Source organism: Alligator mississippiensis, chromosome 4, assembly GCF_030867095.1.
Source record: "Alligator mississippiensis isolate rAllMis1 chromosome 4, rAllMis1, whole genome shotgun sequence".
NCBI lineage: Eukaryota > Metazoa > Chordata > Crocodylia > Alligatoridae > Alligator > Alligator mississippiensis.
The window spans coordinates 231,850,943-231,865,126 of record NC_081827.1 but is presented as its reverse complement, the minus strand read 5'-3'; the positions used below and the strand labels follow the sequence as shown (position 1 = coordinate 231,865,126).

At 41.8% G+C, this 14,184-nt stretch overlaps 1 protein-coding gene across 6 annotated transcripts in view; it reads right to left on the bottom strand.

The window, feature by feature from the left end:
* GTDC1 (glycosyltransferase like domain containing 1) overlaps positions 1–14,184 on the bottom strand; it is a 302,948-nt gene that overhangs the window by 285,246 nt on the left and 3,518 nt on the right. For all 6 annotated transcript variants that reach the window (XM_059727401.1, XM_006266997.4, XM_019480237.2 and 3 more), the window contains exons 2-3: positions 5,480–5,550; positions 1,267–1,321 (exon numbers count right to left, since the gene is read on the bottom strand). The gene's annotated coding sequence lies outside the window, so the exon portion shown is untranslated. The remainder of the gene's footprint in view (positions 1–1,266; positions 1,322–5,479; positions 5,551–14,184) is intronic.

Here is a 14,184-nt window from a genome sequence, read left to right as displayed (position 1 = left end):
TGCCATGTTGCTGAAGGGGTTAAGCTGGGAGCCCAAGTTCCCACAGCTTAGATGAAGCTCTGGATGAAGTGGAACTCTTGAGACATTTGATACTGATACCAGGAGCGAGACTGACTTGTCAACAACACCCCAACATAGCAAAATGTCAGACAAGATATCTTAACCTTGGAGTGTGTTTGAAGGTCCCAGAACTAGAAATGCTGACTAGACTCTACCCAGAAGTGCACAGGACCTAGCAAGAGACTTGCACAAAACTGGTGTCCTAGACTGCAGGGGTCAGCAATCTATGGCTTGAAGAGCAAATACAGCCCATGAAGAGTGTGGAATTCCAAGGGATGATGGCACAATAAGCCTGGGCAGCAGAAGGGGTGTCCCCAGGGTCCTACCCCCTGCTTAGTTCCATCCATCCCCCCACAGCCTCAGCTGACTGCCCAGATCTCCCTGTTCTGTTCCTATTGCACTGATGCCACAGAATGTAACACTTTCCATTGCCACTGGACATTTAAATTCAGTGGCAAAAGTAAATACAGGCAGCTTACATGCTTCACTTCAGTAGGCAGAAATTAGTGGCCTGCAACAGAGTTCCATCACAAGCAGTGACCTGCAGTAGCAAGATTGCCAACCCCTGTCCTAGAGGGATGTGCTGGACCAGGTTCTAACTTAGAGCTCATGCACAGAATGACAGCATGGTGCAACACATAGACTTCAATATCACAATAACTTGGGATACCTAACAATCACCTTGTGGCTTAATTATCCATAGATAATGAGAATCTCAAAAGATCAGCTGATAAAGTCTTCAGACCACTCAACATCTCTCTCCTATTTTATTAATACATACATGTTGCCCTGCGCACAAAGGCAGCACAAGTGCATCTACATTCACTAATTTAAAAGGCTGATATCACAGCTAGAACCACAGTGTTAGTTTCACTATGTCATTCCTTGAACAAAGGAGATGAACCAAGTTGACATTTTCTACATTTTTTGGCACAATTCATGACAATTTCTATATACACACAGGAGTGATTTTTCAGGTTATGCCACTCAAATTAATTCACTACAAAATTTTGCAATCATTTAGTATGTGATAAGAACTTTCAGATTAAGACATCTAAAAGTTTTTGTCTCCATTTACAGAAACTGAGTCGTTAAACATTACACAATTACAGAAGCGTAATTTACTTCCAGTAGCAAAGCTACATATGCAGTCTTGTAGAATAAAGTCAAGTATGCCCCCAATATTCAAGCACAGTTGTTATGTACCTGAAGGCGTTCCTTAAGCAAACCGAATTTCCTCAGCAAAAACTTCCTCGGTGATCTAAAAGTACACAGATCAGAATTAGAAAATGGAAAGGGGGAAAAAAATGGAGAAAGGCTCCTAGGGTATATCTACAGTCTGAATTATTAGAAGACATACTCAGAGGACAAATGGTGTATTAACAATTCACGAAATAAACAATAAAAATGTTAGCTGCATCTTAACACAATGCTTACATACAATTTGATAGTGTAACATTCTGTTTCCAGCCAGCATTTTCACAAATTATGACCTAAGCAGAATACTAGTCAATTCTCCAAAAGATAGCAAAGATATCCCTTTATTACAAGTGATCCAAGTATCCCCCTGGAGGCTAAGGCTATCAGAAAATATTTAGTTAGCTCCCAAGCCAATGATTTTCTCACTCGTTTTATTATGAAACTATAACACATTTTCAATAACTTTTAGCTTTGCTATACAGAACAGCAAATAATTTCCCAGAACCCTTTGGAAAATCTGACATGTGAAACAAATCTCTAGTCAACTTGTGTGTTATTAAGCTGAAACCATGAATGTAAGATCACTTGATCATTGGAGGCAATGGAAAAGTATTGGAAGCTTCTGGACACATGGACGAACTTCAGGTCATAAAAAATACTACCAGAGCTATACTTGAAGAAAAATATATCTGAAGAAAAAGGTCTGTTAAAGCACTCTGGGTAAGAATACTTTGTATTCCTAGGAAACACTGAAGATAGATTAAGTAACTTGTCTCAGTTAGCGGAGCCACATCCAGTCATCTCTTGTTTATTAGTGTAATGTTTCCTTTTATTGGTTATTTATTTTAACAGCTACACCAAAAATTAGCCACACGGTATTAGACTGAGAAATGCATAAATATCATATTAACACTTGTAAATGGCCAATATAGATTCTCTGTTGCATTTTGAATAAAACCAATTTACTACACTTTCAAACTTCAAGTTTTTCAATTCTCTATTAAAAAGTCAAATAATACTAGTTTTAGGATAGACTATACTGAAAGATTTTATTACTTTGAGAACATCCCAAGAATGGTGTAACTATGATGAATAAAGACAAATAAAATGCATGCATTAAATTAACATTAAACATTTGGAAAACTCAAAGACGAAAGAAAAATATTTTAAAACTTTAAAGTAGTATCAAACAGCTTATTTTTCAAATACATTATTAGCATTCTGTGGTATGCAGATTTCCTGTTGTCACTCCAAGTCAGAAACTGTTATAAAGCAGTAGCTTGGGGAAAGAGATGCTCTATATCACTAAATTTTCTATGTAAATGTACCATATGTACTTTTCTATGTAAAAGTACCATAAACTTTACTTCAGTCCACCTTCCACTTGAATCAGAATTCAGTGAAAGCTTCAAGGAAGACAGGCACACTTTTATAACTTGCTTATTGTCAGTGACAACTGTGATTTAAGAGCATCTGACCATCCAGACAAACCTCTTCTCTGGAAGGGAGGATCCATTTTTTCCTGTGCACGTGGCCTGACAAGGGTGTGATTCTTCTAGCTGGCAAAATCCCATCTCATCCAGGACTTGAAATCTATCAGAGGGGTAAGACTGAGGCACCACCCGCCAAGGAGTCTGGCACTGGTTCTCAGTGGTCAAGCAGCAAGGGGGGCAAAAAAGCAAACACGAATGCACAGAAACACTCCAGAAGTGTCTCTCAAAGGCAGCCCTGGCCACATCTGGAGTTAAGGTGCATCACATTTGGAATAAAAGGATTCCTTTTTAGAAGAGTTTTTAGGCTGGAGACTGGCTAGTAGAAGGATTATAGCACAAAGCCAGTGCACAGCTCTGCATGATTTTAGCATCACCCTCAAATCCCTGAGAAAGAAAAAAAAAAAAGAGAAAGTTTCATCCACCCAGTTTCACCCACCCGTCCATCCAAGCCCTTGTGACAAGGGCACTTAGTATGCCTGTCATTTTAAGAACGGAGACGGCTGCAAGAAAGGCAATTTACAGGTGTGGCAGGGACCAATTAGGGGGCTGGGGCTTGAAGCATATAAGCCCAGGGCCTGAGCTGGTCAGACAGTCTAGTCCTGAGCACTATGAGGAGAGGAGCTCCTCAGTAACATCTGAGCTGAGGGTAAGCAGTACAGGTGGCTTGTGGAAGGGACTAAGGGGAATTAAGGAGGTCCCAGCTGGCTCAGAAGAAACAGAGAGGGGCCAGAGAGCCTGGAGATTTATAGCCTAGGAGGGGATGAGTGTCAGCAGGGCCACAGAGCCTAAAGGTCCCACTGACCCAGGAGCGGTGCCAGGACCCAGAAATTGGCCGAAGGCTCTGAGGAGGACAAGTCAGAGACTAGCAAGGCCAGGGGAGCTCCAGAATCTTGACTGGCCTAGAAGCGGGGGCAGGGCCCAGAGAGAAAGGGCCCAGGGGCCAAAGAATGGGGGTCACAACTGGAGGCAGAGGGGTCCAACAGGCCCATAGCCCAAGAGAGGCAAGGACTGGGGCTGAGAGCCTATAGCCCAGGAGGGATGCATCTTAGCTGGAATGAGTATCATCTGTGACACGTGTAGTGTAAGGAGCAGTCAGAGCCATGTTATTATCCCTTAAGGCAATGAGCATGGACACCCCTGTTCATGAGAGGAGATTTGACTTGGGGAGTCCTGGAGTAGCCTCCCTTTCCTAAAGGTATCATTGAACCAAGGTGTGGCAGATGAGGTGAAGGGGAGATCGCCCAAAGGAGGCCCAGGAGGCAAGGGCTGAGGGGGTCTCCAGGGGCATCATGGCCACCCCTGGAAATGAACCTTTATGAAGGTGTAACAGAAATAAGTCTGCTATCAGCACCTGAATTTCTTTTGGAATCCCAAAAGCCATCACCCAGGAATTACATCACACCTTATCTTGGATCTAGCAGGAACATTTGGCTCATCTCCAGGAACTGTTACACAGTCTTTAAAATCAACTGCAGCCAACACAACTGCTGGCTTGGCTGCCTAAAGAGAATATGAAGACTTTTGTGTGGAGATAGTTGGGAGTATCCCCAAAGCCATTCTGCCACATCACAAGGGGCTTCCTCTAGTTCAGGCATGGAAGGTCTGTCTAGTAAAACCATTAGTGACCAAAACTACCTCCTCTTTCACAATAGATGTCAAGTGATCCATTCCTCGACAACATGGAAGAGTGATATTCCAGTAAGACTGCAACAATGGCAATGGACTGGTCAAATGCAGTCACGTACATAGCACTGACAATGTCCAAAAGTCATTCTAAGGTCCCTTTCAGAACTTAGATAAATAGAAAAAATACCTGGGAGATGGCAAGAAAAAGCACATATCTGGGACTAGCAGTGCTTTTGAATGCAAGTCTGGTACCAGAGCCTTCATGGTCAGTTCATGTTGGGAATGTGTGTCAGTTCCTTAAAGTACAAGTTGCTCACTGAGCAACCACTGGCACCAAAGTAAGTCTAAGTATCAAGGTTACCATTGGCATAAGTCTCATGCACCCTCTTCACAAGTTTGGCTTTATTCTAAATCCATAATGCTGATCAGGGCTTAAATGTTCTCTCTCTTGAATGATAGAATCCATCATGTGGGACAATCTTTGCAGTCTCAAAATTGTGCTTATGCTCAATGCAAATCTGCAGCTCAGCATTCACTCATCTTAGAGTGCCAAGACTGTCAATGGAGGTCGCTAGTACCATATTCTCTCCTAAAGATCCTGGCACCAGTACTGTAGTACTGTTGCTCTTGGCAGCATTTTAGGTTATTTCTTCTCCTTGTTGGAACTAAGCTAAAGATGCCCATTTCCCCTAACGGGGGTCTTATTATGAAAAACCTCCTGAACTTCAACTTGATTGTTCTCTTTTCTCAAGAAATGGATGCAACATTGTTCTAGTTGGTGTAATCTGAGCCCTCACCCTCATCTCTGGGAAAACAGGATGAGAAGGAAAGGCCTAAAATGTACTCGAGGATGCAACTTCCCAAGGCAAAATGGGCATTTGCCACACCCACTGATTAATGACATGAGACCGCTGCATTACAGCCAGAGTTTAGACTTGGCAAGTTTCGCATTCTTCATGTACTGCCTCACTGCTCTACAGATGCATGAAGTGGGGGGCGGGGGGCAGAAGGAAGGAGGCATAGGAGAAAATCCAAAGAGAGAGAGAGATTTCTTCACAAAACTAAAAATAATTTAAGAGAAGTACGGATTGAATACTCACCAGCTTCGTTTGGTGTCACATGTGAAGAGAGGAAACTGAAGGAAAGCTGCAGTTTCTCTGCCCTTTATGTCCTGTTGGGGATCACAAAGAAGCATAAGATGCATGCAGTCATGACAGACATTACTAAGCAGACAAGAAGCCACACTCATACAGTAAAGCTACATGGGTACCTACCTTGATTCATAGATGTTAGGGTCAGAAGGGACCTCAATAGAACATCGAGTCCGACCCCCTGCATAGGCAGGAAAGAGTGCTGGGACTAGATGACCCCAGCTAGATGGTTATCTAACCTCCTCTTGAAGACCCCCAGGGTAGGGGAGAGCACCACCTCCCTTGGGAGCCCATTCCAGACCTTGGCCACTCGAACTGTGAAGAAGTTCCTCCTAATGTCCAATCTAAATCTGCTCTCTGCTAGCTTGTGGCCATTGTTTCTTGTAACCCCCGGGGGCGCCTTGGTGAATAAATACTCACCAATTCCCTTCTGTTCCCCCGTGATGAACTTACAGGCAGCCACAAGGTCGCCTCTCAACCTTCTCTTGCGGAGGCTGAAAAGGTCCAGTTTCTCTAGTCTCTCGTCGTAGGGCTTGGTCTGCAGGCCCTTAACCATACGAGTGGCCCTTCTCTGGACCCTCTCCAGGTTATCCGCATCCCTCTTGAATTGTGGCGCCCAGAATTGCATGCAGTACTCCAACTGCGGTCTGACCAGCGCCCGATAGAGGGGAAGTATCACCTCCTTGGACCTATTCGTCATGCATCTGCTGATGCACGATAAAGTGCCATTGGCTTTTTTGATGGCTTCATCACACTGTCAACTCATGTTCAGCTTAGAGTCCACTAGGACTCCAAGATTCCTTTCCACCTCTGTGCCACCCAGCAGGTCATTCCCTAGGCTGTAGGTATGCTGGACATTTTTCCTCCCTAGGTGCAGCACTTTGCATTTCTCCTTGTTGAACTGCATTCTGTTGTTTTCTGCCCACTTGTCCAACCTGTCCAGGTCTGCTTGCAGCTGTTCCCTGCCCGCTGGCATGCCCACTTCTCCCCATAGCTAAGTGTCATCTGCAAACTTGGACAGAGTACATTTCACTCCCTCGTCCAAGTTGCTGATGAAGACATTAAAGAGTATCGGTCCAAGGACCAAGCCCTGCAGGACCCCACTGCCACACCCTTCCAGGTCGAAGCCGACCCATCCACCACGACTCCCTGGGTGCGACCCTCCAGCCAATTCGCCACCCACCGGACTGTGTAGTCATCCAAGTCACAGCCTCTTAACTTGTTCACCAGTATGGAGTGGGATACCGTATCGAAGGCCTTCCTGAAGTCTAAGTATACGACATCCACCCGTCCTCCTGTGTCCAGGCGTTTCGTAACCTGCTCATAAATAGAGACTAGATTGGTCAGGCACGATCTGCCTGCCACGAACCCGTGCTGGTTTCCCCTCAGCATAATTTGTCCTGCCGGGCTCTCGCATATGTGAGCCTTGATAATTTTTTCAAAGACTTTGCCAAGGATGGAGGTGAGACTGACGCATGTATGCCTAGGCATACATACTAAAAGAACTGAAGTACTATCAAAATAAAGTTGCTTACCAGGAATAAGTTATACTTAATTTTCTTAAATATCATTAGCAACCTCCACTACAGATGCATCTGGCAATGATGAACTAAAGTAAAGGTGGGTCCCTGCCACCCACATGCAGAATGGGCAGCCTGTGTGGCACATGTCCCCTCCCCAGTCTGCCAGGAAGCAGAACCACAGCAGCAGAGGAAGGCGATTGAAGTGGCACCTGGGGAGGACACAGGGCTTAACTTGTGGCACATCTGCCAGAAAGAGTGGCCCTCACTGAATTAAAGGGTCATAAATTGAAGTCCCAAACATCTCACCTAACTGTAGTAATCCTGCATAAAAGACAAGACTTGAGCTCTAGGTAAGAAGACGATGCTCTAGGTAAGAAGACGATGTTTTCTCTCCTTGATGCTGCTCCTTCTGCTTTGAAACAAAGCTGTTTCCAATGAGCTCTATGCTGCTCTATACAAAAGCTGAACGAACTTTGAGGTAAAAAGAATGGAATCCCCAGAAGTAAAATTCTTGTGTTCTTAAAGATCGTTGTTAGAAGAATAACCTTAAGTAGACAAAGCCGACATATTTTGTCAAGACCTGAGAACAAGTTCCTTACAATGGTAAGAACTATACAAACTTTCACCTTAAGGCAGATATCCAGGAAGGCATGGAGTATTTTAATATGCACCCTGTGTCATAGTATCATAGTAGCTAGGGTCAGGAAGGACCTGAGCAGATCATCTAGCCTGACCCCTTGACACAGGCAGGAATGAATGCTGGGTTCACAAGACCCCAGACAGGTGATCATTCAACCTCCTCTTGATTTTACCCAAGGTAGGGGTGAGGACCACTTCCCTGGGAAGTTGGTTCCAGATTCTGGCCACCCTAACTGTAAAATATTGCCTTCTGATCTCTAACCTAAACCTATTCTCCCATCAGCTTATTACCATTGTTCCTTGTCACCCCAGGTGGTGCTGGGGAGAAAAGGGCTCTGCCTATTTGCTGTTGATCTCCCCTGATAAACTTGTAGGCAGCCACCAGGTCTCCCCTCAGCCTCCTCTTGTTGAGGCTGAACAGGTTCAGGTCCCTCAGCCTCTCCTCGTAGGGCCTGTCCTGCTGCCCTCTCACCAAGTGGGTGGCCCTCCTCTGAACCCTCTCCAGGCTGGCCACATTCCTTTTGAAGTGCGGTGCCCAGAACTGGATGCAGTACTCCAATTGCAGCCTGACCAAAGTCGCATAGAGGGGGAGTATCTCCTCTCTGGACCGGCTTGAGATGCACCTTTGGATGCATGACAAGGTATGGCTGGCCTTGCTGGCTGTGGTCTGGCATTGGCGACTCATGTTCATCTTGGAGTCAATAATGACTCCAAGATCCCTTTCCACCTCTGTGCTTTCAAGAAGGGAACTCCCCAGCCTGTATGTGTGCTGTGGATTCCTTCTCCCAAGGTGCAGCACCCTGCATTTGTCTACGTTGAACCCCATCCTACTCTTGTCTGCCCACTTTTGTAGTCTGTCTAAATCTAGTTGCAGCCTCTCTCCCCCTTCAAGTGTATCCCCCTCGCCCCACATCTGAGTGTCATCAGCAAACTTGGACAGCGTGCTTTCAACCCCCTTATCCAAGTCGCTGATGAAGATGTTAAACAGTGCAAGCCCAAGGACCGAGCCCTGGGGTACCCCACTGCTCACATCTCACCAGGTTGAGTACAACCTGTCCATGACTACTCTCTGGGTGCGCCCCATCAACCAATTTTTTACCCATCCAACTGTGTAGGCATCAATGCCACAGTCGCTTAACTTATTGATGAGGATGGGGTGAGAGACAGTGTCAAAGGCCTTCTTGAAGTCTAGAAAGACTACGTCCATGGCGACACCATCATCCATGTCTGTGGCTACAGACATGTTTATGAAATACTTCAAGGGAGGTATCCTGCAGATCTGAGAGCCCATAAATTGAATCTTAAACCCTCTTATGACAGTGAGATCAGTTCTAAGATCCCTTTATCCAAGGGATCCAGAGGTATAAAGAGTGAGTTGTTCAATAGAGCTGTACAGAGAAGGGAGAAGAGCAAAAAGGTAATCTCTTATAAACATGTTTTGAAAACCAAGATCTGACAACTTAGTTGACAAAGAATGTCATGGTTTGCACCTCCAGAGAATCCACCGTATTTGTGAAGAACCTGCAACTATACCTAAAAGTTTTGAGACTTATATCTGCATCAAGGCATCCTTAGATCTGAGCCTACTAGCCAAAGCATGCTCTCAAATACTAACAGTTATGTTCAGGAACTCGGGGAGGGGAGTCACTGTCATTGGCTAAAGAAGTGCAAACATATACCTAGCTTCAAAAAGAGGGAAAAAGAAATTACAGATCAGTCCACCTCATTTAACATCAAGATAAAAAGATACTAGAATGAATTATTAAACAACCAATTTGCAAGCATGTCTAGAGGATAAGGTAATAAGGTGACACCCACAACAGATCTGTCAAGCACCTACTGTGTCAAACCAATAAAATTTCTTTCTCTAACAGAGTAACTGATCTAGCACATAAAGGAAAAGTAGTAGATTAAATGTATCTTCACTTTAGTAAGGCTTTTGACAATTTCATATGCAAACAGGAGAAAGATTATTGCAATTAAATCACCATAAGGTGCACACCCAGTTGAAAAGCTGCACTCAGAGTAAGTTTGCTGTTCAACTGATAGAACATTATCAAGCCTGCCGTCAAACTGGAAGAACATTTCAAACAAAAAATCCTACAAGGTTTTGTCCTTAGCCTAGTTATATTTTCTATATTTTCTCCAATTAGTTAGAAAATGGGAGAGTGCACTCATGGGCCTATTTACATTTTCACTGACACCCTGCCACACTTTTAGCTGCTTTCATTTCTTGGAATCTCAGAAAAGCAGAGACTCCCCATGCCTGAAGAAGGGTGACTGCACCCAAAAGCTTGCTAAGACCTTTTTTCCAACTATTCAGTTGGTCTAATAAAAGATATCACATCTACTCAAAGAACCTTGCCTGCCTATGTCCTTACACCAACACAGCTACAACCAAAAACCCAGCTCATGGGCAGATGACACCAAGCTAAAACAGACTGCAAACACTTCAGAGTGGCAGGATTCACATTCAAAACAATATTGATAAAATGGAAAAATGCCTAAATGCATCTAGATAAAATTGAAGAGAAACAAGAACAATTTACCATGTTAAAAGAGAGAAATCACAAAAAGTTGGCCTGAAAGACACCTTAGGACTAGGTCACTTAGTCCAGCTGCCTGTTCAAGGTAGCATCATCCCTTTCTAAACCATCTCATCCAAATATCTGTCTGACCTGCTCTTAAACATATCCAAAAATGGAGATTTCACAACCTCTCTAGGCTATTTACTCCAGTGCTTAGACAGTTAGAAAGTTCTTCCATATATTCAACCTACATTTCCCTTCTCGCAATTTAAGACCATTACTTATCCTGTCCCCTACAGACACAGATATAATCCCTATTTTATATTTATCTAGTCAGCCAGTAATACCGCACAAAAGGAACTAGGAGTTTTAGTGGATCACAAAGTGAACGAGGTGTAAAAAAAACTGGTACTGTTGCTAGAGACAAATACCTTCTTTCTAGGATACATAAAACACACAGGAGAAATCTCATTAATTTTATTTGGCACTAGGTAAGGCCTCAGATGCAGTTCTGTGTCCAGTTGTGGGTACCAGTTTAAGAAAGATATAAACAAAGAGGAGGGTGTGCAAAAGAGAGCAACAAGAGTGGTAAGAGGTTTGGAAAATATAACCTATGAGGTAAGATTTAAAGAAATTGCTTGTTTTGTTTAGAAAAGTGAAGGCCAAGGGGCAAAATAACACTCTTCATCTACCTGAAGGGCTGCAATAAAGAGGATGAACAACTGTTCTCCACCTTGGGCAAGACAAATAAGTTTAATTTGCAGCAAAAAGTATCTAAGTTATCGTGGAAAACTTCCTACATACAAGGACAGAACAGCATAGGAACAAGTCAGAAAGACTGGGATCTCCCTCATTGTAAGTTTTTAAGGGAAAAAACAGACAAAAATCTGTCCTGGATGGTCCAAGAATACTTACCCTGCCTCAACACAGTAAAATGAACCAAATGACTTCCCAGCCCTGCATTTCTATTTGTACATTAAAATGGAAGCAAGTTTTATTATCTGCATGTGTTTAGCCTGCTTGTGTCAGGAAAAATCAACAGATGACATTTCTGCTCATTACAGTCTTAATCAGGCTTTTGATATCTCTCTTCTTCCCAAAGACCAGAGGCAGTACAGAAGCTGGTCTGTGATACATAATTCTCTGGCATACAAAGCATGACACCTGGAACACCAAGCACTGCACATCCTCTGCTGGGGAACAAAAGTAAAGCTACACGGAAGGCAATGAGAATGAGCCAATCCAAACCTAAAAAGGGAACGGATATCAAATTGGGTAATCACAGAGAATGCAATTCTACCAGTCACATGTCCCATTAAAACTCATTTTTGGGTTTTTTTCACAGCCAACTCGCAATACGAGATGTCTAGTAAAATATATAATACAGAGAAATAAGGATGGGGTTGTGATTTCTGACTTGACTGCCACAGCAGTAAGAAGGAAATGAGGTAGAAGCAGGGCTAATTCTCCTTATATAATTTCACACAGAATGATTAGTTCTGCCCCAATAGTAACAACTTTCCAGAGGCTCCTGACTTGTCGTCAAGATTAAATGCACATGTTGTAAGCGCAGTTTCTCTATTCTCTACTGACAAACTTTTCCAAGGAGAACATATCATTATTATTTTACTATAGAATTAAATGCACTGTTTGAACAGCAATGCGAGGTCAGCATCACCATGGAATCAAGCTGGCTGGATTAAGACTTTTAAAAAAATGTGTGGCACAGTTACGTATTTTTAGGAAGTCACACCCTATAACAAGAGGATGCACAGTGATCACCCTAAGTGTTCTAGCAATGTTCCACAACGCCCAAGCTCAGCGTATGGAAGACACAGACTCACATGTTGAAAACTTTTATTAAAAAAACGCAAGTTTTCAGTCACCTGTGCACTGAATGTCCCCTTTAAAACTGATTAGTAAGGACATTCCACACACACCACTGTACTGCTAAGACATGTATTTATTTATTATTTTTAAGTTTGGTCATTTTGGGTCAAAATACCCATTACTGGTAATTTATTTGAATGAAATCAACTGAAAAATAATAGTTTAAAACAAGTCTTCAAATAGTAGACACCCTACACTGTCAAAACTACAAGTTTCTGACAAATTTTTAAACCTATTGGTACTTTTGTAAAATTTGATAGCATTTTCAGCACAATTCCTTTATGATACACGATTGAAAAATATCAGATTCACTTCCAAAAAAAAAATCCTTATTTCCTCAAAAACAACATAATATTTTTAATACAGTAAATAATTCCCTAAGGAAAATTTTACTAGCTAAGACCCTAATTTCTTAAAAATCAACATGATTTCCTGGAACAGCATTCCAAATATTACCTATTGTAATAGCTTTTAAAAATTCAACTACCTCCTCTAACTTTGTCCATTTTGTATTTAAGCATTTAACATAACCATTTCTTTAACAAAAGTCTTATAGATTAGATAAAAGGAAAGGTAACAGTTTTAGGCACAAAAGAGACTTATTTTTTATGTCTTGCCTGAAATAATGAGTAAACAGTCCAATATAATCTTACAGTCATGTCCATAAATCTTGCTTTTACATCTAAATCACAAGCAAAAAGTAAACAGACTTCATGACAAGAAAAGCATATTTCTTTTAAGAAAGTTTTCTTATCATAAGATCAAGACAAGAAATTATTCTTGTAATACTAAACGATCATGTTATTGTTTATTTGGAGAACTCCAATTTACCTCAAGCTATATGCAAGGTTATAACCATAAGTTTACTATATTAAGTTGCTGTCCAGTAGGGAGCCAAGGTCAAAGGAAAAAGTTTTTGAAACTCTGTGTTTGACTTAATTCCTTAACTTTAGAATTCACAAAATACTCTTTTCTTTATACTTGAGGGTGAGAGTATTTATTGACAAACCCAATAAAATACACAAACACTGATATCAAAAACCTCCTCACAGCTTGTTAGAACAGATAAAGATATGGACCACAGTCCCTTGTAAAAGAAAAGCATATATAATGCTTTAAAAATAAAAATTTAGATCAGAAATGTCTTGTTCAGTATATAGAAAGTAAATTATCTCCCTGTTTAAATCACTATACAGTGCAGACCTCATTCTCATTTTACATGTGTTGCTAAAACTCCACTTACTTCACTACTCTGAGAAAAAAGTCAGTGTGTTCTCAACAACTATACAATCTGAAAGTGAATTCAAAACTTCTCAGCATAGGTCTAAAAGAAAATAATCTGATCAGTTGAGAGAGCAAGATTCAAAGGGCTGAAAAATGTTGGGAAAAAGATGGAATCTTTTTTCTTTGAAACCAACTCTAGAAGAACCCTCATTTTTCTTTCTCCAACTGTTCTTCATCCAGCTTTCTCTTGATTGTGACATACAAATGTCCTTATAATAGTATCTTAGTCTGAATATTCTATTTGCACATGTTTCTGCGCTCTGCATACTACACACATCCCTACAAGCATGCATAAAGATTTGATATTTTGAAACCCTTAAAAGTGTCATTGAACTTCAACACAACTCTACAGCAACTCCATTTCTATTGAATGCACTTGCATTAAAGCCCCAGAGGTCTCCAGTTACTTTTGAAATGGAGAAGTCTTTCTTCATCTCTTTATACTGAATAAAATAATGAATATCAACAGTTGTATCCTCATCTTTCATCCCTATCTATCTGATCATTCAAGTCTACTAACATGAACAACATCTATCATGCAATAACAATCCAGTAAATCTTCCTTCCATGAAGAGAATGAATAGCCTAGGGCACTGATATTTTTCACCTCTGGGTCACAAGTTTGAATCCAGCTGTAGTTAGTAGTGAACATAAGTTATTACCAAATGATGGCTTTTCAGTAGCGGATGTGAAATGAGTCTGCACACTCTAGTTTGTAGCACACAGTTTCCTTACGGATTTATAATTACCAACATTTCAATTAGTCCTTTTATTATCAGCCCCAGAAGGA